At 42.0% G+C, this 27,762-nt stretch overlaps 1 long non-coding RNA gene across 1 annotated transcript in view; it reads right to left on the bottom strand.

Moving 5' to 3' along the window:
* Window positions 1-25,468, bottom strand: part of LOC132381979 (uncharacterized) — an 80,306-nt gene extending 54,838 nt beyond the window's left edge. Inside the window, exons 1-2 of the long non-coding RNA XR_009508163.1 lie at window positions 25,278-25,468; window positions 23,972-24,062 (exon numbers count right to left, since the gene is read on the bottom strand). This is a non-coding gene — a long non-coding RNA (uncharacterized LOC132381979). The remainder of the gene's footprint in view (window positions 1-23,971; window positions 24,063-25,277) is intronic.
* Window positions 25,469-27,762: the final 2,294 nt, after the last annotated feature.

The raw sequence follows: 27,762 nt of genomic DNA, 5'->3' as shown, positions 1-27,762 counted from the left end.
CTTTTAAGGACTCTGTATCTTATGTTCTCAATATTTATTGCTGATTTATTTATTGTTATTACTATATTTTTTCTTTTGTATTTGCCCAGTTTGTTGTCTTTTGCAAGCTACTTGTCCTTGTTGAACTTTGAAATGGGATATGGTTATAAATACTGCACAGTTTGCTTCTTAACATTTCTGCATAGAAGGTGCGTGGCCAAGTGGCTAAGGCATTGGTCTAGCGATCTGAAGGTTGTAGTTCTAACCTAAGCGGAGGAGGCATGTTGTGTCCTTGAGTACACACTTAAACACACACTGCTCTGCGACGACACTGGTGCCAAGCTGTATTGGCCTGGGCTCTTCCCTTAGACAATATCGGTGGCGTGGAGAGGGGAGACTTGCAGCATGGCCGACTGCCGGTCTTCCATACAACCCCGCCCAGGACTCAGTCAACATCGAAATCGATGGACAGCCGAAGAAGAAGAAGATACTAGGTGCTCAGTAAGGAAGAAGAGGGAGTGTCCATGGAACCATAAAACCATAAGACATAGGAGTAGAATTAGACCATTTGGCCCACTGTGTCTGCTCTGCCATTTCCTCTTGGTTGATCCATTCCCATCTTGACTTCATTTTTCTGCCTTCTTCCCTTACCATTTCACACCCTGACTAATCAAGAACCTATCAACCTTTGCCTTAAATACACCCCAAGACCTTACCTCCTCAGGTGCCTGTGGCAATGAATTCCACAGACTCATCACACACTCACTCCTCCTCATCTCCATTTTCCTCTATTCTAAGGCTGTATCATTTGGTTCTAGACCTCCCCACCATAGGAAACATCCTCTTCACAATCACTCTATCTAGGCCTTGCAGCATGCGATAGGTTCCAATGAAGTTCCCCTTCATTCTTCTAAATTCTTGTGAGTAAAGGAGCGGAGCCTCACACAATAAGCCTTCCATTCCTGGAAACATTCTCTGAGCCTCCTTTGGACCCAGTTCAGCACCAGCACACCCTTTTCTAAATAAGTGACTCAAAACTGCTCACAATATCCCAAGTGAGGCCTTACCAATGTCTCAGAAGCCTCAGTATTACTTCCTTGCTTTTATATTCTAGTCCTTTTGAAAATGAATGCTAACATTGCATTTACCTTCCTTACCACCGACTCAGCCTGCAAATGAACATTTAGGGATTGCTGCACGGGGATTCCCAAGTCCCTTTGCACCTCAGATTTTTGAATTTTCTTCCCATTTAGAAAATAATCTATGCTTTTATTCCTTCTAAAAAGGTGCATGAGCACACACTTCCAAACACTATATTCCATTTGCCACTGCTTTGTCCATTCTCCTAGCCTGTCTCAGTCCTTCTGCATTCTCCCTGCTTCCTCAGGACTACCTGCCTCTCCAACTACCTTTGTAACATCCGCAAACTTGGCTACAATGCCATCAATTCCAACAGCCAAATCATTGACATACAGCGTAAAAGAAACTGTCCCGGCATTGATCACCACCAGTCACTGGAAGCCAATCAGAAAAGGCCCCATGTATTCCCACTCTTTGCCTCCTGCCAATCAGCCAATGCTCTATCCATGCTAGCATCTTTCTCATAATACCATAGGCTCTTATCTTAATAAGCAGTCTCATGTATGGCATCTTGTCGAAGGCCTTCAGAAAATCCAATTACACAACATCCATCGATTCTCCTTTGACTATCCTGCTTGTTATTCCCTTGAATAATTCCAACAAATGTGTCAGGCAAGATTTTCCCTTAAGGAAATTATGCTGACTTTTGTCCCATTTTATCTGGCTCCTCTCTCATGTCCCTGTAATACTTATACATCTGACTTTAGCTTCTCCCTCTCAAACTGCCTGGTGACATTCAATAATATTATGATCACTGTCTCTTAAGGGTTCCTTTAATTTAAGCTCAAAAATCAAGTCCAGTTCATTACTCGACACTCAATCCAAAAAAGGCATTTTGTAGGTATTTTACAAATTCTCTCTCTTGGGATCCAGGACCAAACTTATTTTCCCAACTTACCTGCATATTGAAATCCCCATGACTATCGTAACATTACCCTTTTGATATGCCTTTTTTATTGCCTGTTGTAATTTCTAGTTCATACCTTCGCTACTGTTTGGAGGCATGTATATCATTCCCATCAGGGTCTTTTGTTCCTTGCAGTTTCTTAACTCTGTCCACAAGGATTCTACAACTTCCAAGCCAATGTCACTTCTGTCTAAGGATTTAATTTCATTTTTTACCAACAGCGACATGCCAGCCCTCTACCTACCTGCCAGTCCCTTCAGTGCAATGTGGATTCTTGGATGTGTATCTGCCAATTTTTCAATTTTGTCTGCCTTTTACAATGTAATGCATCTCATTAACTGCAATTTACCCTATCATTTGACTGTTCTTTCTGACAGTCTCACTACGTACTGCATTTGCTTATAAACCAACTACCCTATCATTCCAGTTCCTATCCTCCTTGTCAAATTAGTTTAAAGCATTCCCAGTAGTTCCAGCTCCAGCAAACCTTCCTGCAAGGATACTGGTCCCCCTCAGTTCAGGGGTACCCTGTCCATTTTGTATAGCTCATACTTTCTCCAGAAGAGATTCCAATGATCCAGAAATCTGAAACCCTGTCCCTTGCACCAGGTTCTCAGTTACACATTCACCTGCTAAATCATCCTATTCTTACCTTTACTGGTTCATGGCACAGGCAGCAACCCAGAGATGGAGGACCTGCTTTTCAACTTTCTTCCTAGCTCCCTAAATTCTCTCTTAAGGACCTCCTCACTTTTCCTACCTATGTCACTGGTATCAATATGCACCAAGACTTCTGGCTGCTCAAAAACCCCTTCTAGAATATCATGGACTAGATCCAAGTTGTCCCCGATCCTAGCACCTGGGAGGCCACATACCATCCATGTGTCTCTATTATGTTCACAGAATCTCATGTCTACTCCTCTAATTAAGGAATTTCCATTCACTCCTGTAGTCCTCTTTTCCCCTTTTTCCTTCTGAGTCACAGCGCTAGACTCAGCCAGAGACCCAATTGCTGTGGTTCCCATCTGACAGGTTGCCCCCCTCAACAATATCCAAAACAGTATATTTATTACTGAGAGGAAATGGATACAGGGTGCTCTGTACTAGCTACCTATTTCCCTTTCTTCTCCTGACAGTCACCTATTTAGGGGTGACTACCTCCCTGTAGCTCCTATCTATCATCTCTTCAGTTTCCTGTATGAGCCGAAGGTCATTGAGCTACATCTTCTCTGATACCTTCTCTGAGCAGCTGCAGCTTGGGGCACCTGCTGCAGTTGTGATTATCTGGGAGGCCGTAGGTCTCCCAGAATTCCCACATCTCACACAAATAACACAATACAACCTCTGGAGCCATTCTCACCACTCTAATTATGTGTGACCAGATGAAGAATGAAGAAGAAGGAGAAAATTTCCAGATACTTACCCTGTGGAGCCTCCCCACTCTAACACTGGTCCAGTCACACAGTGGCCGCTCCAACAATGGCTGCCCTGATTGTTCCAGCCTTACTTTGATATGCCTTTGCTAATGAATTGTGACTGCACCACCAAAAAAGAGTGGCAGTGAAGAGGGTGGTTAATATAAGAGTGGCACCTCCAGGAAATGATATGCTAAATGACTCTTTTTCAATGTTTTCACTTTGGAAGGGATATGGAAGATAGCAAAGAGGCTAATTTCAAATAGCATAATACAGCTTGTAAAAATCCCAATCATAAGGGACAAGAGATTAGAAAAAATTCACAGGACTAAAGAGGACACAGGTTTAAGGTGCTGGGGAGTAGGTACAGAGATGTCAGGGGTAAGTTTTTTACTCAGAGAGTGGTGAGCGCATGAAATGGGCTGCCGGCAATGGTGGTAGAGGTGGATATGATAGGGTCCTTTAAGAGACTTCTGGATAGGTACATGGAGCTTAGAAAAATAGGCTATAGGTAAGCCCAGCAATTTCTGAGGTAGGGTCATGTTCAGCACAACTTTGTGGGCTGAAGGGCCTGCATTGTGCTGTAGGTTTTCTATGTTTCTAAAGGCTGACAATTTTCCTGACTATGATGATCCACATCCCAGATTTTAAAGCAGGTGGTTGCAGGGATCATGTCATCATTGGTTGACTTCATGTTGACTTCATTGATTTCAAAATTAATTGAGCTGTTGACATTTTGACATCTGAAGGACTGGTTCCTGACACTGTCCTTAACCTTGATGAACTCTGCTCACAAAAGTTATCCCACTTATTCCTTCACTCATCCTCCCTAGGAGCAAATAAGAAGTCAGGCAGAAGAATAAAGGAAGGCCTCAAGAAGCAAGCATTACTGAGATACTCAAAGTTCAACATGAAACATTGCTTACCCAGTTTCCCATTAAACAACTTTGCACATAGCCACGAGGCTGGACAACATCAGGGCTCTTGGTGAGGAGGAGTTGGACAACATACTTGAGCATGGTTTGATCAAATTTGACCTCAAGAGCTTTATTAGTCTTTATTTCTAAAGATTAATCTTTGTCACAAGGACTAACTTAATATTATTCAGAATAAACTAATTTTTGGCTAAACAACTGCATTTGTTTTCTTAGTATTCAGCACATCCTCAGCAGGTTGAGTTCACTCAGAGGGTCATAGAGGTAGTTTATGGAACCAAGAGATGTGTGAGTGAAATTGGTAACAAAATCTGAGGTGTTCATATTGACTGATCCCAGTGAGAGATGAAAGAGGCCTGGATAGTGAACAGAACTGGATCCAGTGCAGACTTCTGGAACTGAGGTACTAAACCCAGTGGAGATACAAGAGACTGCAGATGCTGGAATCTGGAGTAGCAAACAATCTGCTGGAAGAATTCAATGGGTTGAACACCATCTGTGGAGGGAAATGAACTTAATGGAAGTTCAATCACAGATGTTTCACATCAAAGTACAGTGTGAGGACTGAAGCGAAAGGCATACAAAGAGTTTGAACTTCCATCAAGTTCATTTCCAGAATTAATCAATCCAAATGATGTTTCAACTCCAAAACATATTCTGGTGAGCATTTGGCCCATAATGACAGACGAGGAAGCTCTTTAACTCAACAACCATTTTATTGTGATAGACACAAAACAGACCAGGTATCATGGCCCAGAGAGTGAACTCAACCAGTCTTACACAAATGGGGGAGGTGAAAATCACATCCCCGGTTACAGTTAGTGTTACCCACAAATACACGTGCAAATAACTGTATAACCCAAGCTAAAGATAAATAAACTGGAACTTCCCACCATAATCCCACAAAAGCATTTTAACACAAGAGCAGTAAACAGACAGACAGACAGACAGACTTTATTGATCCCGAGGGAAACTGGGTTTCATTACAGCCGCACCAACCAAGAATAGTGAAGAAATATAGCAATATAAAACCATAAATAATTAAATAAAATTAAGTTAATCATACCAAGTGGAAATAAGTCCAGGACCAGCCTATTGGCTCAGGATGTCTGACACTCCGAGGGAGGAGTTGTAAAGTTTGATGGCCACAGGTAGGAATGACTTCCTATGATGCTCAGTGTTGCATCTCGGTGGAATGAGTCTCTGTCTGAATGTACTCCTGTGCCTAACCAGTACATTACGGAGTGGGTGGGAGACATTGTCCAAGATGGCATGCAACTTGGACAGCATCCTCTTTTCAGACACCACAGTCAGAGAGTCCAGTTCCACCCCCACAACATCACTGACCTTACGAATGAGTTTGTTGATTCTGTTGGTGTCTGCTACCCTCAGCCTGCTGCCCCAGGACACAACAGCAAACATGATAGCACTGGCCACCACAGCCTCGTAGAACATCCTTTGCATCGCCCAGCAGATGTTAAAGGACCTCGGTCTCCTCAGGAAGTAGAGACGGCTCTGGCCCTTCTTGTAGACAGCCTCAAGTGTTCTTTGATCAGTCCAGTTTATTGTCCATTCGTATCCCCAGGTATTTGTACTCCTCCACCATGTCCACACTGACCCCTTGGATGGAAACAGGGGTCACCGGTGTCTTAGCCCTCCTCAGGTCCACCACCAGCTCCTTAGTCTTTTTCACATAAAGCTGCAGATGATTCTGCTCGCACCATGCGTTTCCAAACAGTGCTGGTCATTAGAAAAGCGGGGGCAGGCTGTCAACCACGCCCCCACCCAGAACATCACAATATGAAGGCATCAGAAAGGCTCTGGAAAATGCTCATCGATTGTCTATTTTTGTTTGTTGTATTTAAGTGCTGTTTTGCTGAAAACGGAGAACTGTGGTATTTGTCTTTGAGCGGAGACATTATTTCTCCATGTATCTGTCTTTTTGTCAATTATTGTAATCCTATTAGTTAGAAGAGTTATGTGGCATGCCAGCATTGTAGGTTGTAACATTATTTTAGGTGGTCACCTTAAATCTCGATACACGAACCATGACCTATTTGTTTACATGGTGTCAAAAAATGAAGGACTTATAGGAACAATAGATAGTGTCCTCTAGTTCCCAGTGAATACATTTTCTTTTATTTGTTATCATATAATTTGTTCTGTGACCACCCAGTACCACCTCTGCTGACATAGTGTTGCCTTTGTCTTCTCTGGATCTTTACAAATGATCTCCTGGAAGCAGCCTCCAAAGGACAACGCTGACATCTGTAACACATCCCACAAAAAGCGGCCATTGGCTGCTTGACAGGATGCTGCATGACATCCTGTTTGTTCCCAGTTTTGTTACAAGGTTCCCAGCACCTGCCAAGTTTTCCTTTCCAGATGCTATACTTTTTCTCCCACTGCACTGTTGGTGAAGATTCTGGCTACAGGCCATTTCAGGGTTATGAACACCCAACTTTTGACTCCTCCTGCTTGGGAATAAGCTCCCATTATACCCTAAGCTCAGAAGTCAATGTACGTACATACAGGAAACATCAGAATTGCTTTTTCTCTCTCGCTCTCTCTTTCTCGCTTGCTGTCTCCACTTTTAGTAATTGTTGTTTGTTATCAGTACTATGTACTTCTGCTATCAATTGTATATTTTACAATCTTTTGACAAAAGCTCACCTTCGGGATGATGTTTTCTTCTCTCTCTAGGTTCTCCCCAAGTTTTCTCTTAGCCCTAGTTTAATTGTTGCTCTATGGAATTTAATAAAACTGCACTTCCTTTTAAACAGCAAGATTGCAGATACACAATTTCATGTTCCCTTCACTACACATTTTTTTGATCACTTCTATAAATAGAACCTTATTTATATTGTGTCTCCCCTAACCCCAGTGGCTGGGTGAAATAAAAATAAACTGAGTTTAGCTTCAGTACCCTGGTTTGGAAACTTGCAATGTTATACTATCTACATTTGTCTCAGTATCTGCCTTTGGATGCATTTGTTTGCAAAGATGTAATTCCGTCTCCTCAGAGTGCAAGTGAACTCAGCTGAAGTTGGTTTTAAATTGCCTTAAAAATTTGGAGAAGGAACGGTGAAGAATTTGAAGTGGTCACAGAAGGACTTAGAAGCATGTGATTGATTTGGCCTTTTGGGTCCTGATCAGAAGGTAACTTGTCTGTGAGGTTACAAATGTGAATTAGCATCCCAGGGGAGGATGAAGCACACATGTCAAATATCTGCAGCAGAAACAACTTCATTCCCAGGATCAATGGTATCCATTTCTGTAGTCACTGAGTTAATCAGTGGTCACAGACATAGCATAAAGATATTAATTTCCTTGGAAAATTAAACTGTTTGGTGGTAGAGTCTTTCTAAATCATCCTGGTTCATAAAATAAATGGATGAGAGAGGAGATATGAACTGGTGGGATGTGGGCACATCAGATTCTTACTTTTAGAAAATCAGATGTAATTCAATTAAAACTTGACCCAAAACTAATGTGTTAATCTCAGAGAAGCAGTAGGCTAAGATTAAATTATAACCTTGATCTTTCAGTTTGATATATTCAGCTTCCAAGTCTTTTCAACCTCATTCACTTCACAAGCTCTTTCAGAAGAGCTTACCCTTACCCTTGTTTATGAATGCAACACTACGAATGCAAACATTTGTCCACTTTGGCTCACTGGTAGATTTTATTCACCAACTTTAGAATGATGGCAATTGTCAGCCAGAAATTTTCAGCAGAATTGAATATTCACTGGAGGGGAAATGACCTGCAGGACGATGGAAAAAGAATGGAATTGAGCTGATTCCTCCACTAGGAGCTGACAGAGACTCAGAGGGCTGAATGGTCTCCTTCAGTGTCAGAATGATCGATAGGCAGACATTGAAATCTTCAGCAAGGCTGTAAGTTCAGCAGTCCCAGTGATATTCTCTAATGCAGAGGAAATAAAGCACAGTACATGGGCAATTGGACTATATACTGCAGAGTAAAAGAAAATGGCTCCACAAAAATACATCACTGACGTCAAGTGAGGAGGGGTTGTTGCCTTTTTTATAAGAGAGGATAAACAACAATGTTTAGGAAGGGCATTCTTGAGGGATCGTCCAGTCAGGCCATATGGGTAGAACTTAGAAACAAGAAGGGAAAGGTCACACTAGTGGGGTTGTATAATCAGAGGGATCTTGAGGAGCAGATGTGTAGAAAGATTGCCCATAGTGGTGGAACGCTAAGGTAGTATCAGTGGGAGATTTTAATTTCCTCAGTATTGACTGGGCCACCCTATCCATAAATTGGTCAAAATGAAAGTTGTGAAATGTGTCCGAGCAAATTTCCTCAGTTAAAATATCAAAGGCTCCCTAAATTGGACCTTCTTTTAAGGAATGAGGTAACTGAAGTAACTGAAGCATCATTCAGGGAGCACTTTGGCTCGAATGACAGTAATTCTATTAGTTTTAAGATAGCGATGGAAAGGGACTGGACTGGTCCCCATGTTGGGGTCCTAAGTTGGAGCACGGCTAGTTCTGGGGGAATTGAATAGGATCTAGTATAATAGAGGTGGGTTGGGTGAGCCTGTTTGAAAAGGAAGGAATGAGTGGCAAGCGGGAGGCTTTTAACAGTGTGGTATCAAGTGTCCAGGAGCAGTATGTTCCTGTTAGGGTGAAGGGTAAACCTGGCAAGTTCATAGAACATTAGCTGTTGTGTAATATTGAGTCTCTGGTCAAGAAAATAAAGGGACCATTCATTGGGTTTAGGAGATCCAGGGCAAGTGAATCCCTTGATGCTTATAAAATGCTAAAAAACATAAGAGGAAAATCAGGAGGGCAAAAGGAGGGTAAAAGATGCAGCTGGCAGGTAAGGTTAAGGAAAATCTCAAGAGATTCCATAACTATATCAAAAGTAAAAGAGTGGGCTAAGTAGAAAGTAGGTGCTCTTAGAGATCAGCAGGGCTGCTTATGTCTTGATCCACAGATTATGAATATGATTTTTAATGAATATTTCTCCTCAGTGTTTACTGAGGAGAAAAATTATGGAAGGGAAACAAGTTTAGAAGGCATTTGTATTACCAGGGAGGAGGAACATGTACAGCCTTACAGTGCACTAAGGTGAATAAAAGCCCAGTGCTGGACTGAATATATCTTTCGGAGGTTCAAGGAAAAAGAACTGAGGCATTTGCTCAGATATTTACTTCATCATTAGACACTGGTAAAGTTGCTGAAGATTAGAAGGTGACTAATGTTGTACCATCGTTTAAGAAGAGCAGCAAGGACGAGCTAGGGAAGTACAGGCTTGTCAGCCTGATGTCAGTATTGGGGAATTTACTAGAAGGAATTCTGAGCATGTGTATAGTCAGAGTGTGATTGGGAAGAGTCAGCAAGGCCTTCTGTGTGGTGGTTGTGCTTGATGAACACTTAGAGTCTTTTGCAGAGTTAACCAAAAACGTAGATGAGGGTAGGGCACTGTATGTTGTTTATTAGGAGTTTAGCGAGGTCTTCGACAACGTTTTCAGGCTGGTCTGGAAAGTTAGTTCTTTCTAGCCCATTTGACCTTTGGAGGATCTTTTTCCTGTCAAAGATTGGGAGCATACAAAATAGAGAAAGTGTTTGAGACCAAAACAATTGTATCATTTAAGAAGCATTTGGACAGGTACAAGGGTATGGCTTAGAGGGATACAGGCTGAAAAGAAGACATTTGATCTAGCTGGGTAGACATTTGTCTAGCATTCACTCAATGGCTGATGGGTCTGTATCCATTCTGTGTTGCTCTATGACTCTCTGAGTATTCCATTAAAGCACCAGAAATCTCCAAGACTGTAGAACTTCATAAACTAAATAATCCAAACTGATTAATATTTTGAGTCTCTGACACCTTCATTGAAGGCAAGCATTCTGTGTCTTCACTTCCTCCTACAAATTATTTTGTTGGTCAGAGATTTGAACCTGATGGTGATGATTGTGAGTTATTGTTCATGTCACCTGCTTTGTACTTACTAATCATTTATTATAAATCAAAAGCTTTGACTACTTACATTCTCAGGCTCTTCGCTGTAATTGTACACCGAAATACATTCCCTATTGATGAGTCAATTTGTGAATGGCACTGTGTTAATAAACACTGGCTTAACTTAATAGATTATCGTGTGTTTCCTTGGTTAAAATTAAATGTTCTCTCTTTATTTCTAAAGATGGTTTTAGATCCACTGCACATGTCTCAATGCTTTGAAAGATAACATTAGGGAGTTTCCTACCTTTTTTCCAAATTGTGTGATATAATGTCTTTATTTTTCCTAGTTTAATGTAATATAACACTCTGAAAACACAATGTCATTCCAAACTAAACATTTGGATTTGGAAGGGAGAGCAATGTAACTGAACCAAGCTGTCCCATTTCTTGAATTACATGAGACAAATGATGGCTTTAATGTGTGGTAATTAGTGGATTTTATGCAGGTCCCATTGAGTAATATCACAAAGGAGACTGTAGGCAGCTTGCTGCTTGCTTGCTTTGTAGTGGATGTGCTGGACCTGTAGATGGCTCCTTTCAGCCACTAAACCCAGAATCGAACAAATGACAAAAACAAACATACAGTGGGGTCCAGGTGGGAGAAGATTTGTGTTTTCTTAAAAGAAGACATCCATCGTTTGTGGTTGTTCCTCCATAGTCACGCATGAGTTTAAAGCTGTGGTAATTTATATTCTGTCAGCATGTTAAACTAGGCAAAGCCTCATGGGGGAAACACAACTTTTTCAGCTAATTATTCACTTATAATAGGGATTCATTCCAACTCATTATCTTAGGAAGCAGTTCCAACTATTCCGCCTATACTGCTAGACCCTAAGGCACTGGATGCCGTCAATGGAGAGGAATGGGTAGCCAAAATAAAAGGGAATTTGATTTTAAAATGACTTTAAGTGGATGTGATTGTTGTAACTTGTTTGTGACAAAGAGCGAGTTTTCATTTGCTTTGCAGATGTACCTGGCTGAAATCCTGGCTGCTGTTGTTTCAGGCAAATGGTGGGATTATCTGACTTAAGCAGCATCACTCAGGAGAAAGGCCAACAGCCACAAGGCAACACATTAGCCTCAGCCCAGGATGGTCTGTGTTGATACCAACACTTAGCCTCACTTGGGAAAGTGATGACAGCAACTATGGGATGCTTGGCTCAGGGATAAATAGCCATTTCATACAACAGAAACACAAAGGTCCATAAAAACCCCACAGGCCTGACAATGCCACAGTTTGGACTGATCTATTTTCCATGGAATGTCTATGTATGAAAAGAAAATCACTTGACTATTTGTGAAGCGGATAAGGTTGTGTTTATTGACATGTACCCGAGTACAGTGAGGTCCAGGTACAAAGAAAAGCTTGCTTGGAGCAGCAATACAGGTGCATCAGTTCAGACAATACACTGGATACGAATTCGACGTAAAATTATACCATACAGGGAAAAAAGGGCTGTGCAAAAGCAAGGTCTTTGTGCAAAACAAAAGTACCAATCGAAGGCAGGTCCATGGTTGTGCAAGGTGTGGTTCCTAGCATTCCATTGTAAAGGTAGGTTCGTGTTGTGCAGGTGATTTCAACAACTTGATGGCTGTAGGAAAGTAGCTGTTCCAGACACTGCTGGTGTTGGACTTCAGACCTCTGTCCCACCCAGCTCACAGTAGCATCGACAAGAGGATGTGAAGCGAATAAGTGGGGGATCCTTGGTGATAGTTGCCACCTTCTTATTGTCATGTGCACAAGTGCAGTGGGGTACAGGTACAGTGAAAGACCTGCTGGAGCAGCATCACAGGCTCAGACAATACACCGAATATGAGTTAAGATGATTAATGCAGTAAGTAGTGGGGAGGGTTGTGACCGTAATGTGCCTGCATCTCTTTGCAGCCTCTTGCATGCTTGTGCATTGGAATTACTGTATCAGTCATGATCATTTCAACAGTAGAAGTTTGTTGCAGCCAAATTTCCTTAACTTCTGAGAAAGTAGAGTTAGGCCTATATTGTGATAATATCAATGTGCTGGGCCCAGAACAAGGTCTTCCGAGATGTTAGTACACAGGAGTTCGATGCTTCTGACTGTCCACGGTCAATTCCCCAATAAAAACAGGTACATGGTCTCCTGAATGTCCCTTTCTGAAATGAATCCATGATCCCAAATGTCAATGGAAGCTTGTCAGTGATTCTATTAACCTTCACAGCATGAAAGTAATGATGATCTCAGGCCTAAAAGTTGCTGAGTTTGGGACCCAGTGCATGATCAATCTCACACAGGTTTGACACCACACTGGGAGAATAACCTACCAGATTATTTAGTCTGAATGTAGCCAGTTCTCATTTCTCTTTTTCTTTCTTAAAAGGAAACCAATGAATACTTTGTAATTTTGTTATAGCCCATCCACCTAAATCGAGAGTAAGGTTTGATCAATCGAAGCGCTGGGCCGATTTGGAAAGGTCAGGTATGGGCAGGAAGGTGAGGAATGGCCGGATGTTCGGATGATTTAAATGCAGGGCTGGATGGATTGAAAGGTTAGGGTGCGGGACCACAGGCGAGGATCGGGCCTGTTCTGCTTGCTGCTCTGCAACGTTTACTCCACTTTCCATGGCACTGAGGATGAGGCTGTGGGCCTGCTCCGGCTGCTCTGGGCTCTGTGTCTGCAGAGCATTGCGACGATTTGCTCCGCTGTGTGATGAACTGAGGATGAGGCTGTGGGCCTGCTCCGGCTGCTCTGGGCTCCGTGTCTGCGGAGCATTGCGACGATTTGCTCCGCTGTGTGATGAACTGAGGATGAGGCTGTGGGCCTGCTCCGGCTGCTCTGGGCTCCGTGTCTGCGGAGCATTGCGACGATTTGCTCCGCTGTGTGATGAACTGAGGATGAGGCTGTGGGCCTGCTCCGGCTGTTCTGGGGTCCGTGTCTGCGGAGCATTGCGACGATTTGCTCCGCTGTGTGATGAACTGAGGATGAGGCTGTGGGCCTGCTCCGGCTGCTCTGGGCTCCGTGTCTGCGGAGCATTGCGACGATTTGCTCTGCTGTGTGATGAACTGAGGATGAGGCTGTGGGCCTGCTCCGGCTGCTCTGGGCTCCGTGTCTGCGGAGCATTGCGATGTTTTGCTCTGCTGTGTGATGAACTGAGGATGAGGCTGTGGGCCTGCTCCGGCTGCTCTGGGCTCCGTGTCTGCGGAGCATTGCGACGATTTGCTCCGCTGTGTGATGAACTGAGGATGAGGCTGTGGGCCTGCTCCGGCTGTTCTGGGCTCCGTGTCTGCGGAGCATTGCGACGATTTGCTCCGCTGTGTGATGAACTGAGGATGAGGCTGTGGGCCTGCTCAGTCTGCTCTGGGCTCCGTGTCTGCGGAGCATTGCGATGATTTGCTCCGCTGTATGATGAACTGAGGATGAGGCTGTGGGCCTGCTCCGGCTGTTCTGGGCTCCGTGTCTGCGGAGCATTGCGACGATTTGCTCTGCTGTGTGATGAACTGAGGATGAGGCTGTGGGCCTGCTCCGGCTGCTCTGGGCTCCGTGTCTGCGGAGCATTGCGACGTTTTGCTCTGCTGTGTGATGAACTGAGGATGAGGCTGTGGGCCTGCTCTGGCTGCTCTGGGCTCCGTGTCTGCGGAGCATTGCGACGATTTGCTCCGCTGTGTGATGAACTGAGGATGAGGCTGTGGGCCTGCTCCGGCTGTTCTGGGGTCCGTGTCTGCGGAGCATTGCGACGATTTGCTCCGCTGTGTGATGAACTGAGGATGAGGCTGTGGGCTTGCTCCAGCTGCTCTGTGCTCCGTGTCTGCAGACTCACTTTTCTGAATGTTGTTACTTGCTTTTATTGTTTGCACAACTGGTGTTTTTTTTTTCTCTGCACATTGGGTGTTTGTTAGTTTTTTAAAAATGGGTTCTTTTGTGTTTTTTGCTTTGTGGCTGCCAGTAAGGAATCAAATCTCATGGTTGTATAATTTATACATAGATTGATAGCAAATGTACTTTGAAATTCAAATGTTGAACTATTGAGTTGTTTATATATTTAATGCATAAAATGCTGGCCAGGTATGAGAATCATTAAAGATGTCAGACTCTTATTTTAACTTCTTTTCTTGCAGAACAACGACAGCTTTCACACAGGCATATCCTGCTCCCTCACACAGTATTAGTGAGAGTGAAGTGACAAACTTGTCATACACACATAATTATGCTTAATATTTCCTAGAACAGGTCATTGATTCACTGTCATTTTGCTTGTGACACCAACCAAGATTGATTTCAGCCACAATGCAGGCTGAAGGAGGATTGAAGTATTAATCCTCTCTGTGCAATATCTGCTCAGGTTATGTGCATTGAGTACAATGAACACTGACTATATACTGAAGCTGATTCACGAACCTCAAGCACAGGAGATTTCCCCTTCATGAGCACACCTTGTCTTCTTCACAGATATTAAATTCCTACAGATGGTTCCAATTCCCTCTTCAAAATAACTAATAGACCTTCTTAAATCAGTTGCTAGATTTTAAAAGAACTATTAACGCATTAAGCTTCTGAAATTCCTAATCATTTTTTAATCCCTCAATCAGAATTCTGGAATTCCCTACTCAATTCTGGCTGCTCATTCCAAGTATTTACCACAGTTAGCATGAAGAAGCTACTCTTGATGTCTATTTTAAGTCTCTCACCTTTAATCTTACCTCTAAGAGGACCACAATCTTGTTGGAGGCTTGGTTCTTCAATGACTCAGGGAGCCATGCTGGCTGGAGTCCGGGCTTTATGCTTTGGCTCTTGGTAGGGTCACCCATGCCAAACAGTCAAAGTGTAGAGGCAGGACTTGGGGTGGTCCACCTGTCCTCAAGGTTTAGGGGTACAGCACAGGGCTAAGAACCCTCACTGGTCAACAATACAACAATGGAGAATCTGGCTACATCTGAGTGTGACGGTATTCATTGAGTTGCCACCCGGAACTTGCATAACTGGCAGTAGTGAAAATTGAGAAAAGCTACCGACATGATGAAGGGGGCTGTGAAAGTTGCCAGAGATGGAAGACCTTCATTGCTGCCCTAAATACCAGCAGCATAATGGGCAAAAGGAGAAGAAACCTATGCCCTCTTGTTTGTAGCACTCCTCACCTGGAAAAGACCTTGTGCTTTCATTCCATCTATACCCCTCATGATGTTATATACTCTATCAGGTCACTCTTCAATCTCCTATATTTTGGGGGAATAAAGTCATAGTCATTGCAACCTCTCCCTTTAAATCAAGCATACAGGTGTAGGCAAACCCCCGGTAAATCTTTTCTGCCCTCATTTTAGTGTGAATTTATATAAATTTAACACATTATTGTAATGATTGAACATTTTGCTCTAACCCATTATGAAAACCAAAAGTGAGCCCAAGCAAGATGTAGATGGCAACAGGAGATTTACTACTGGCACTGGTTGTCCGGAAAATAATGGACAGTCTGCCTAATTTGAAATCGTTAGACATAGAGTAGCATTGAGACCAGAAGTTTGTAAAGTGCCCAATGTGAAGATGGAGCATTGTCTTTGAGTTTCAGTGGAACAGAGTAGAATGCTGATGTCAGGTCAGAGTGGTTTGGGATGGATAATCAAAGCGAAAGCTCAGAGTTGCACATTTGGAATGGATGTGTTCAACTTAAAAGCCACATAGATAAATATATAGACAGGATAGGCTTAGAGGCTATGGGCCAAATGTAGGTAGATGGGATTAGCTGATTGGACAACACTGTTGGTGTGGATGAGTTGGACTGAAGTGTCTGCTTCCATGATGTATAACTATTATTTCTATAAAATGCTCCGTAATCACAATGAATTGGGCCAGGATACTGGGGGACAGACAACATTTAAGGCAATTCAGGTACACTGATGTGCTGAATGCAAAACAGAAATGAATTCACACATAGTCTACTTTGAACTGGAGACAAGCTGTGATGGGGGGGGGGGGGGGGGATGATTTTTCTCCTGATGGTTGAAGTCACTTGAGGACATTATTCTAGGCAGCCTTAGTGCATCTGGTGGTGCAGGTGCCTCTGTCACTGGCAGTGTGATTTAAATTAATAGGGATTAAGCATATAGTGTGGAGATTGAAGCACCAATTATGAGAAAGAAATTGCACATTTCATTTCCTTACGGCCCTTCTTCTGGTTGATATTTATCCTGTTCAGTATTTTTCCCTCCTAATTTTCACCTTGTCTTCAGAAAAAGTGATCTGTCCTTGGGTCATTGGGCAATACCAGAACCTCAACCGATTGGCTTCATTTAATTCTTTTAAAGTCTTGGGGAAGGAAGGAACCAACAGAGGCAAATGAGCAAGTAGTTTAAGTCTTCATGCTGGGCTTTCCTACAACCAACCTTATGCTTATGTTCCTTCCACTCCTTCTGCCTGTATTTTCAAAAGGGGGGAATGGGACTGAAAGGATAGCTCAAGAACAGCAGGCATGGATTGAATGGGCTGAATGTCCTCTTTCAGTGAAGGCTGTAGCTGCCAGATGGATATCTCATACTGTACCAAGTTATAAAAAACTGGGAGCTCTAGTAAATGGGTAATGGTTAATTCATCAATGTATCAATTAGTAATATGAAATAGAAAATAATCTGAACACAATGCTTTGGAGACATCCCTTATAAATGTCTGTGCTTAAGCTGAGCAAGTACAGCTGACCTTAGGCTTCACTGTGGCCTAATATGGTATAATGTTCTTATGAGGACTGAATGTGTCACAGCACATGGAAGTAAGCCTTGTGTATTACATTACATCATGATCCCAATATCAGGAGATTCCTTACATTAGATTTTCATCATATCTACTTTAGAATTCCATGGTGTATGCAAATTAATGTTGTAATACCTAATACCAGTATCTGTTGCTCTCGTGTAGGTAAGCATTTTTACCTCTAGGACAGGGTTTAAACATCACACTGTGAATTGAACAGATTTCTAATCTTGATATCTTGTGTATGTAGTACTGAGAGAAGGCACGTTGCTGAAGGGACAGTTCTGGGGGATTGTTAACTGTTAGATACACATTAGACAATAACAAAGAGATGAAAATGTTTTGCTGGTGAAACTCGCTCCAAGAATAGAGAATGCAACATTCCGTAACAAATGTGACAGAATTTTTCACATGGAGAGCCATATACCAAAGTCCTGAAGGCACTTTGCTTGCAACTTCTGAACAGACATGACTGAAAACAAATCATTGCAGCATGTCAGTTTATCTGTTCATTGTTTATAAAATATGATTGCATTTGTCGCACAAGAAGGGACAATTCTGTGCGGGCAGAGAGCTGAATGGACATGTGTAACAATAAATGTTTCTGTTTTTTATCATTTTCTTCTGGATCCCGCCAACGAGGTAATTATCCATCAAAGGACTTGTTATTTTTGAATTCTTCATCCATAGCTGTTACCCCTGTGCTGGTGCAACCTATTTCCACATTACCAGCATTTATTCATTACCAATACACCATCAGTTTGTGACTCATTAATAAGTATTTTGAGAAGTGAGAGTCACAGATGATCCTTTCAATCTGGACAGTTTACAACAGAACATAGACTATAAGCCCAGTGACCACTTTATTACTGTAGGTATCTCCTATATGTATGACTATTATGTTCCTGATCTTGTGCTGCTCTAGCCTAACCGTGTCAAGGTTTGATGTGTGGTGCGTTCAGAGATACTCCTTTGCACACCACTGTTGCAACGCATGATTACTCGAGTTGCTGTTGTCTTCCTGTCAGCTTGAACTAGTTTTTGGCCATTTTCCTCTGATCTCTCTTATTAACAAGGCATTTTCACCCACAGAACTGCAGGTCACTGGATGTTTCTTTTTTGCTTTTTGGACCATACTCTAATCTCCAGAGACTGTCATGTGTGAAAATCACAACAGTTACTGAGATGATCAAATGACCTTCATTCCACGGTCAAAGTCACTTAGTCACAAAGTCACACTTCTTCCCCATTCCAATGTTTGGTCTAACCAACAACTGAACCTCTGTACCACGTCTGCCTGCTTTTCTGAACTAAGTTACTGCCACATGATTGACTGATTAGATATTTGCATTAACAAGTGCAAATATCTAATCAGTCTTAGTGGTACTCCAATGTGGTTTTGTTGAACTCGTGTTCCCCCAATCTTGAGCACCTAACAGTCAAAAGACATCCTAGGGAGCTCTGCTCCATTATTCTGACTGCAGCTTACATACCACTGGGGACTGATTATATTCAAGCACTAGATATACTGCATAAAGCCATTTCCAAACAAGAAACTGTTCACCCCAATGCATTTCAAATCATTGTTGAGAACTTCAGCCAGGCTAGTTTGGAGAAAACCCTGCCCAATTACCATCAGCATATAACCTGTAGCACCAGAGTTATCAACACACTAGACCACTGTTATACTAAGATAAGGAATGCCTACAGTTCTCATTTGATCAGTTGGCTGTGCTTAGGCAGAGACTAAATAGCAGAGCTCCAAAGATTAGGAAACCAGGAGGTGGTCGCAGGAGGCAGAGGAATGGCCGATAGATTGCTTCCAGTTGGTGGACTGGATCATGTTCAATGACTCATCTGTGGATCTGAATGAATACACCATAGATGCCAAGGATCTCATTAAAACAGTTGTAGACAAGGTGTGTGCCCAGAAAATCATACAGAGTTTTCCACAGCTAGAAGTTCTGTGTGAACCACGGGATCCACAATCTGCTCAGGGCCTGATCAGAGGCATTCAGGTCTGGTGACAAAGAAAGTTACAAGAAGTCCAGGGGTGACCTCCAGAAAGTTATATCACAGGTGATGTGCCTATTCTAGACTAAACTTGAATCAACGAAGGATGCTTAGCAGTTGTGGCAGAGCTTGAATATTATCACCTCTTATCAAGTTAAATCAAGCGACATAGATGACAACAGGGCTTTGTTTCAAGATGAGCTCAATGTCTTCTATTCCCACTTTGATTGTCAAAACATAGAGAGAAACTCCCAGAGCCCATGCCGATCCTGTGATTTCAGTCTCTGATGCAGACATGCAAGCAACCTTTAGGAGGGCGCATATACAAAAAGCATCTTGCCCGGATGGGGTACCTGGGCAAGTACAAAAGACTTGAGCTAATCAACTGGCTGAAGTGTTCACTAAGATCTTTAACCTCTTGCTTTAGCAGTCTGAGGTACCTGCTTCATGCAGGCTTCAATTATACTGGTGTTAAAGAAGAACATGGTAACCTGCTCCAATGTCTGTCAGCTAGTAGCACTTACATCCACAGTGATGAGGTGTTTTGAGAGGCTGGTGATGAAACCCCAGTCTGAGAAGCATCTTTGCCTACTGGAGGAACAGGTCATCTCATTTGCTCTTCACTCAAACCTGGCACATCTGAACAGCAAAGGTATACGCATCAGGAGGCTCCTTATCAACTACAGCTCAGCATTCAATGCCATCATTCCCTCAAAACTAATCAGTAATCTTCAAGGCCTTGGACTCAATACCACCTTGTGAAATTGGATCCTTGATTTCCTCACTTGCAGATCCCAGTCAGTTCAGATTGACAACAATATCTCCTCCATAGTTTTCATCAGCACAGGTGCACCACAGACCTGCTCTACTCGGTTTGCACTTATGACTGTGTGGCTAAATGCAGCTCCAGTGCCTTATTCAAGTTTGCTGATGATGCCACTGTCATAGGCTGAAACAAAGATGGTGACAAATCAGCATATGGGACAGAGACTGAAAATCTGGCTGAGTGGTGCCACAACAACGGCCTCCTACTGAGTGTCAGCAAGACCAAGTAGCTGATTATTGGCTACAGGAGGAGAAAAGCAGAGGTCTATGAGCCAGTCCTCATCAGTGGATCAGAGATGCAGAGAGTCAACAACTGAAAATTCCTTGGTGTTATTATTTTGGAGGACCTGTCCTGGGCCCAGCCCATAAGTACAATTGCCAAAGAAGCACTGCAGCTCTCCAACGTCTTGTGAGTTTGTGAAGATTTGGCATGACATCTAAACTTTTGACGAGCTTTATTAGTTATGTAGTGGAGAGTATATTGATTAGTTGCATCACCACCTGATATGGAAACACCATGTCCTTGAATGGAAAATCCTTCATAATGTAGTGGACATGACTCAGTCCATGATGGCTAAAGCCCACCCCACCCCACCCCAAGCACATCTACATGAAGTGTTGTTGCAGGAAATCAGCATGCATCATTAGGGACCCCCACAACCCAGGACATCCTCTCTTCTTGCTGCTGCCATCAGGAAGTAGGTACAGGGACCTTAGTCACACTACCAGGCTCAGGAAAAGTTATTATCCGTTAACCATCAGGCTCTTGAACCAAAGGGGAAAACTTCACTTAACTTCACTTGCCTCATCATCGTGGACTCATTTTCAAGGACTCTTCATTTCATGATTTCAATATTTGTTGCTTATTTATTTAATATTATTAATTAATTATTTTCATATTTGCACAGTTTGTTGACTTTTGCACATCAATGAACATCCAAGTTGATGTTGTCTTTCATTGATTTTATTCTGGTTATTATTCTATTATGTATTTATTGAGTATGCCCACAAGAAAATTAATCTCAAGGTTGTTTATGGTGACATATATATACTTGATAATAAACTTACTTTGAACTTTGAATTTTGAAGCATGTGCACAGGTGTAGCTAATAAACATTGAACAGAACAACCCAGGTACAGGCCCTTTGGCCCACAATGTCTGTGACAACGGAACTACATATGGTTTTATCCCTCCATTCCCTGCCTGTTGTGTTGCCTGTCTAAATGCCTTTTCAAAGTTGCTATTGTAACTACTTCCACCTCTTTCCCTGGCAGTGTATTCCAGACACCTGCCACTCTGTGTTAAAAACCTCTCTGATACATCTCCTTTAATCTTTCCTCTTCTCACCTTAAAGTCATGTAGTATTTAATAATTCCACCATGGGAAAAGCTCTATCTACCCTATCTATGAGCCTCATAATTTTATATACTTCTATTCAGTCTCCCTTCATCCTCCAATGCTGATAATACTCTCTGATAAAGGATATTTTCCACACCCTCTCTAAATTCTCCACATCCTCTTTGTAATGTGGTAACAAGATCTGCACATGGTACTCCAAGTGTGGCCTGACCAGTCATTTATACAGTTGAAACGTGACTTCTCAACTTTTCTGCTCATTGCACCAACTGATAATGGCATTATGTCATACACCTTTTTTATCATCTTATCTTGTATTGCCACTTTCAGAGAGCAATGCCTGCAACCCAAGATCCCTCTGTACATTAACACTTCTACGGGTCCTGCCAACTACCTGCCAACTATCTCTTTCATTTAATCACCCAAAGTGCAACTGCTTGCCTGGATTAAATTCTATCTGCCATTTCTTTTCCTACATTTCCAGTTGGTCTACATTCTGCTGCCTCCTTTGACAACCTTCCTCACTCTCCACAACTCTGCTAATTTTTGTGTCACTAATTAGCCCATCTATATTTTGTACAAATGAGTTACATATATCTCAAACAAAAGAGGCTCTGACTCTGATCCTGATGAACTAAAACTGGTCATAGACCTGTCGTCAGTATTACACCCCTCCACCACTACCCTATGCCTCTGTGGTCAAGCCAATTACAAATCCGTTCTATCAAATGCTGAGGATGTTCTACGAGTCTGTGGTGGCCAGTGCTGTCATGTTTGCTGTTGTGTGCTGGGGCAACAGACTGAGGGTAGCAGACACTAACAGAATCAACAAACTCAGTCATAAGGCCAGTGATGTTGTGGAGGTGGAACTGGACTCTCTGACGGTGGTGTCTGAAAAGAGGATGCTGTCCAAGTTGCATGCCATCTTGGACAATGACTCCCATCCACTCCATAATGTACTGGTTAGGCACAGGAGTACATTCAGCCAGAAACTCATTCCACCGAGATGTAACACTGAGCGTCATAGGAAGTCATTCCTACCTGTGGCCATCAAACTTTACAACTCTTCCGTCGAAGTGTCAGACACCCTGTGCCAATAGGCTGGTCCTGGACTTATTTCCACTTGGCATGATTAACATATTATTTAATTATTTATTGTTTTCTGTTGCTATATTTCTTCACTATTCTTGGTTGGTGCAGCTGTAACGAAACCCAATTTCCCTTGGGATCAATAAAGTATGTCTGTCTGTCTGTCTGTCAAATCTCCATGGATCTCATGCATCTTAATTCTTCCTATCATGAAGGACCTTGACAATGACTTTATAATACTTCACTTCTACATCGCCTCCTTGAACAACTCAATCAAATTCATAGGGCATGACCTCTGCACAAAGCCATGCTGATTTGATTATCCCTAATAAATCAATTATCTTCCAGATGTGAATAGGTCTTATTCCTAAAAATTTCTCCTATAATTTCTTTATCATTAATATAAGGCTTGCTAGCCTATAGCTTCCTAGTTTGTCTTTACTTCCTTTCGTAAGCAAAGCAGCAACACTGGATACTCTCCAGTCAATCGAGGTCTTTGCCTGCAACTAAAGATCTTTGTCAAGGCCTCAGCAACCTTCTCCCTTAATAAGCTAGGATAGGTTCCATCACGTCTGGGGGACAAAATCATCTAAATAACTAAAGTGCTGGAGGAACTCTGTAGATAGGCAGCATTTATGGAAATGAATAAAGAGTCTGCTTTTCAGACTGAGACCGAGTCCTGATAGAAGGCTTTGGCCTGAAATATTGACTCTTTATTCCTTTCCATACAAGCTTCCTGATCTGCTGAGTTCCTGCAGAATTTTATGTGTGTACTCTGGATTTCCAGCAGCAGCAGAATCTCTTGTGCTTACTTATCCACCTTAATGTTTTTCAAGAGACCTAACATTTCTTCCATCTTGAAATCAATATAGTACAGAATATCAGTATATCCCTCCCTGATTTTACTATCTTTCATGTCCTTCTACTTGGTAAATTCGACAGATGATAATTTAATCATGTTTCCTTTCATGTAACTGAATAAGCAATTTTGAGTTTCCTATTTGGTCTACTAGTTATTCAGTAATTATACTGGAGCAAAATCAAATGCTTTTTGAAAACAAGGACTTTGAAATTATTCCACTGTGCTCTCCTTTATGAATACAGTATTCAACATGCTTATCCAAAGTTCTTTTCTCTACAAAGTGACTGAAAACAAATTAATTTATAAGTTCATAAAGGAGAGAAGAATTTCTGATGAATGTATTAAATATCCCTTGAATGTTTTTTGGTCAAGTTATTTCTCTCTTATGCTGCTTTAAATGAATCCATTAATTGACATTTATTAAGGAACATTTTAATAACTGAAGACCCTTCAAGAAATCGTGGAGATTTACAAGACCTATCAACATACTGATGAACATATTGATGCAATTACAAAGAAGGCACAGCAGTGGCCATATTTCATTAAGAGCCTGAGTAGATACCAAGGAGTTTCACAAGTTTCTACAAACATTACACGCAGAGCATTCCAACTGGTTGCATCAGCACTCGGTTTGGACAGGCCAATGCACAGAATTGGGAAAAGCCGCAGGAAGTTGAAAATTCAGGCAGCTCTATCATGGACACTAGCCTCCCTGGCATTGAGATCTTTAAAAGGTATTACCTCAAAATGACAGCATCCATCATTAATGACCCCATCGCACAAGGCATGCCTTTTTCTCAATGCTACCGTCAAAGGACGAAGTGTAAGGAGCCTGAAGATAAAAAGCCAACATTTTAGGAACAGCTTCTTCTTCCCTTCCGCCATCAGATTTCTGAATGGACAATGAACCCATGTACACTACCCCACTATTTTTTACTCTCGTTTTGCACTACTGACTTAACTTATTTATATATATATATATATTTCTTCATGTAATTTATAGTTTTTATTATAATGTGTTGCACTGTTCTGCTGCTGCAAAACAACAGATTTTATCACATATGCCCATGATATTAAACCTGATTCTGATTCTGAAGAATAGTACTAGGGATAAATTGAATTATTTTAAAAGTCTGTAGACCTGAAAATGTTGTAGTCATTCCAGAGTAGGTTAAGAGTAGGTTTGTCAGGGATGTTCAAAATTAAGGGAGGTTTTGATAGTTTACCGGTAGAAAGAATTTCCATTGTCTGGAGGAGGTAATAACCAAAGGAAATTAGTAATTGAAAAAGTAATTGAAGAGTGAAATTAATAAGTTCAACACAAGTTCTTTTATTTATTAAATTGTTATAGTCCAGAACACTGTACCCCAAAGGGAGTAGGAGCAGATTGAAATGCCTGTTAGCTGGTAGTTAATTATGACAGTTTTAGAGCAAAATGACAAAGAGAGTGGGACTAAATAGAGACAAGAGAAAATCTGTCGATGCTGGAAATCACAAGGATCACACACAAAATGCTGAAAGAACACAGGAGGCCAGACAGCATTTATGGAAAAAGAGTACAGTCGATGTTTTGGACTGAGATCCTTCGTCAAGACTGGAGAGAATAAAAGATGAGGAGTCAGAGTTAGAAGGTGGGGGAAGGGGAGGAAGAAACACAAGGTGATAGGTGAAACCAAGAGGGGGGGAGGGGTGAAGAAAAGAGCTGGGAAGTTGATTGTTGAAAGTGATACAGGGTTGGAGAAGGGGGAATCTGATAGGAGAGGACAGAAGGCCATGGAAGAAAGAAAAATGGGAGGAGCACCAGAGGGAGGTGATGGACAGGTAAGGAGATAAGGTGGGAGAGGATAAAGGGAATGGGAAATGGGGATGGGGGGGGGGGCATTACTGAAAGTTCAAGAAATCGTGGTTCATGCCATCAGGTTAGAGGCTACCCAGATGGCCCAAGACATCATCTGTACATATTTCCACAAATGCTGCCTGGCTTTATGGGACTAAGTGGAGAGTGCTTTCACAAGAGCTGGGAACGATGGTATAGCCTGCTTCCTACCTTCTGTAGCTCTATTCCATAAAACCAGTACATTTCTGGGGATGCAGACCAAAATTGCTTCAAAATTCTTGCTTGTTCCATTTCTGAATGTTCAGCAATTGCTCCCTTGATGAGAATCTGAACTTCTTCTATTGCAAACCATCTCAGAACTTGCTGTAGTGATGCAGAACTGTCACCAGCAGCTTTGTGTACTCTCAGGAAGCCCATGGATTAATAACTCTGTTAAAACAGCTGACAGGAGAGTGTCATGCCATCTACGAATACATCAGCTTATAACTTCAGTAGAAGTTTTATTGGCCAAAGTACTAAACTTCAGCTTGTTTTTAGCACACATTTTTTCAAAGCACCTACAGTGAGAAGAGATAATGCTCCTATCCTAACACCATGCTGTCTAGATTAGATTATTTGAAATAAAACACAACAAATTAATTTATAGGTGAAATAATTCAAAAGTGGTCATGAGCAGTTAATCACACTTGTTTTCTGGTACTCTTCATAACAAATCATGTGTCTCCGATGTTTAAGTGGCATTGTCAAGTACAGGTAATGGCTTACAGCGAAGGTGCTATGAACAGACTGGAAATCCAACTTCTTTGGACCGATCTAGAGGAATCACAGCCCTTCAGTATTCATTCATATAAATACTGGCTGCTTAAAATGAAACAATATATCCTGTGAAATCAAATCACATCAGTGTGAATTCATTGTAGAAACTTCTGCTGTTTGGCATGTGTGCTTCTTCAGTGCTAGTGAAAAGAGAGCAGGGATTTGAAAAACCTTACCTCTGTAAAGGATGCACTTACTCTCTGACTATGATAATGGGAAACAATACTGTATATCTTACATAACAATGCTGTAGGGGTTATTCCAAACTACAGTCAAGAAATCTACCTCACAGAGCAAAGTCTTGTCTGCTGTGTAAAGTCCTTTTATTAAATGCTCCTTTGCTTCATGAGGTTATGTAATTGGTGTGTCAGTATCACTCTTCTGGATTTCCATGGTGGTTTCTCTGTGCTTCTCCTGTCTCATACTGGTAATCAGAACAGGCCACAGCTAATTGTTTGGTGGCTAGATTCACCAACTTCTAAGTAGACCAGAACCATACTGAGACTTGGCGGTGTGCGTGCCTCAATGACCAAATAGCTATGTTGGCTGGGGTCAGAGGTATGGCCAGCCATGCCAAACAGGTCAAAGGGTAGAGGCCAGACTAAGAGTGGTTCACCAGTCTTCCAGGTTTGGGGGCCCAGCTCAGAGCTAGCAATCCTGACTGGTAAAACAAAACTGTTACAGAAACAGCAATGAAGAATCTTTCTATATCTGAGTGTGACGGTATTCCTGAGTCTCCACCTGGGGCTTGCAGACCGACATTAGTGTAAACCTGGAAGCTATGAAGGTCCTCTATCTCTGGTGGCGTTCAGACCTTCCTTCTTTATCATGTCAGTACTAGGGTTGTTGTGATGGGTGATTTTAACTTTCCTAATAATGATTGGCATCTACTTAGAGCAAGGGCATGGAGTTTGTTAGGTGTGTTCAGGAAGGTTTCCTGACACAATATGTAGATGTGACAACTAGAGGAGAGCCTATACTTGATATGGTATTGGGAAATGAACCTGGTCAGGTGTCAGATATCTCACTGGGAAGGCATTATGGAGGTAGTAATAACAACTATATCTCCTTTACCATAGTTCTGGAGAGGGATAGGAGTAGAAAATTTGGGAAAACATTTAATTGGGGTAAGGGAAAATAAGATGCTATTAGGCAGGAACTTGGAAAAATAAATTGGGAGCAGATGTTCTCAGGGAATTTCATGGCAGAAATGTGGCAAGTGTTTAGGGAATATTTGCATGTGTTCTGCATGAGTATGTTTGATTGAGGCAGGGAAAGGATGGTAGGGTAAAAGAACCATGGTGTACAAAGTATGTAGAAAATCTAGTTAAGAAGAAAAGAATAGCTTATGAAAGGTTCAAGAGACTAAGTACTGTAGAGCTCTAGAAAATTACAAGCATGCCAGGAACAAGCTCAAGAATGAAATTAGGAGAGCTGGAAGGGGTCATGAAAAGGGCTTGGTGAGCAGGATTAAGGAAAACCCCAAGGCATTCAAAAGTATGTGAAGAGCAAGAGAATGAGCCATGTGAGAAAAGGACCAATCAGGAGTGAGAGAGGGAACATGTGGAGAATGAGGAGGTAGCAGAAGTACTCAATCAGTACTTCGCCTCAGTATTCACCAGTAAAAGGGACCTTGGCGATTGTGGGGTTGAATTACAGTGGACTGAAATGCTTGAGTTGTAGATATTAAAAAAGAGGATGTGTTGAAGACTTTGAAAGGTATTAAGTTAGATAAGTCATTGGGACTGGATTAGATATCCTCAGACTACTGTGGGAAGTGAAGGAGGAGAATGCTGAGCATCTGGCGATAATCTTTGTATCATCAATAGGGACAGGAGAAGTACCAGAGGATTGAAAGTTTGTAAACATTGTTCCTTTT

This window comes from Hypanus sabinus, chromosome 27 (genome assembly GCF_030144855.1).
Source record: "Hypanus sabinus isolate sHypSab1 chromosome 27, sHypSab1.hap1, whole genome shotgun sequence".
Lineage (NCBI taxonomy): Eukaryota > Metazoa > Chordata > Chondrichthyes > Myliobatiformes > Dasyatidae > Hypanus > Hypanus sabinus.
The sequence above is the reverse complement of the archived record's forward strand: the minus strand, read 5'-3'. Positions and strand labels throughout refer to the sequence as shown.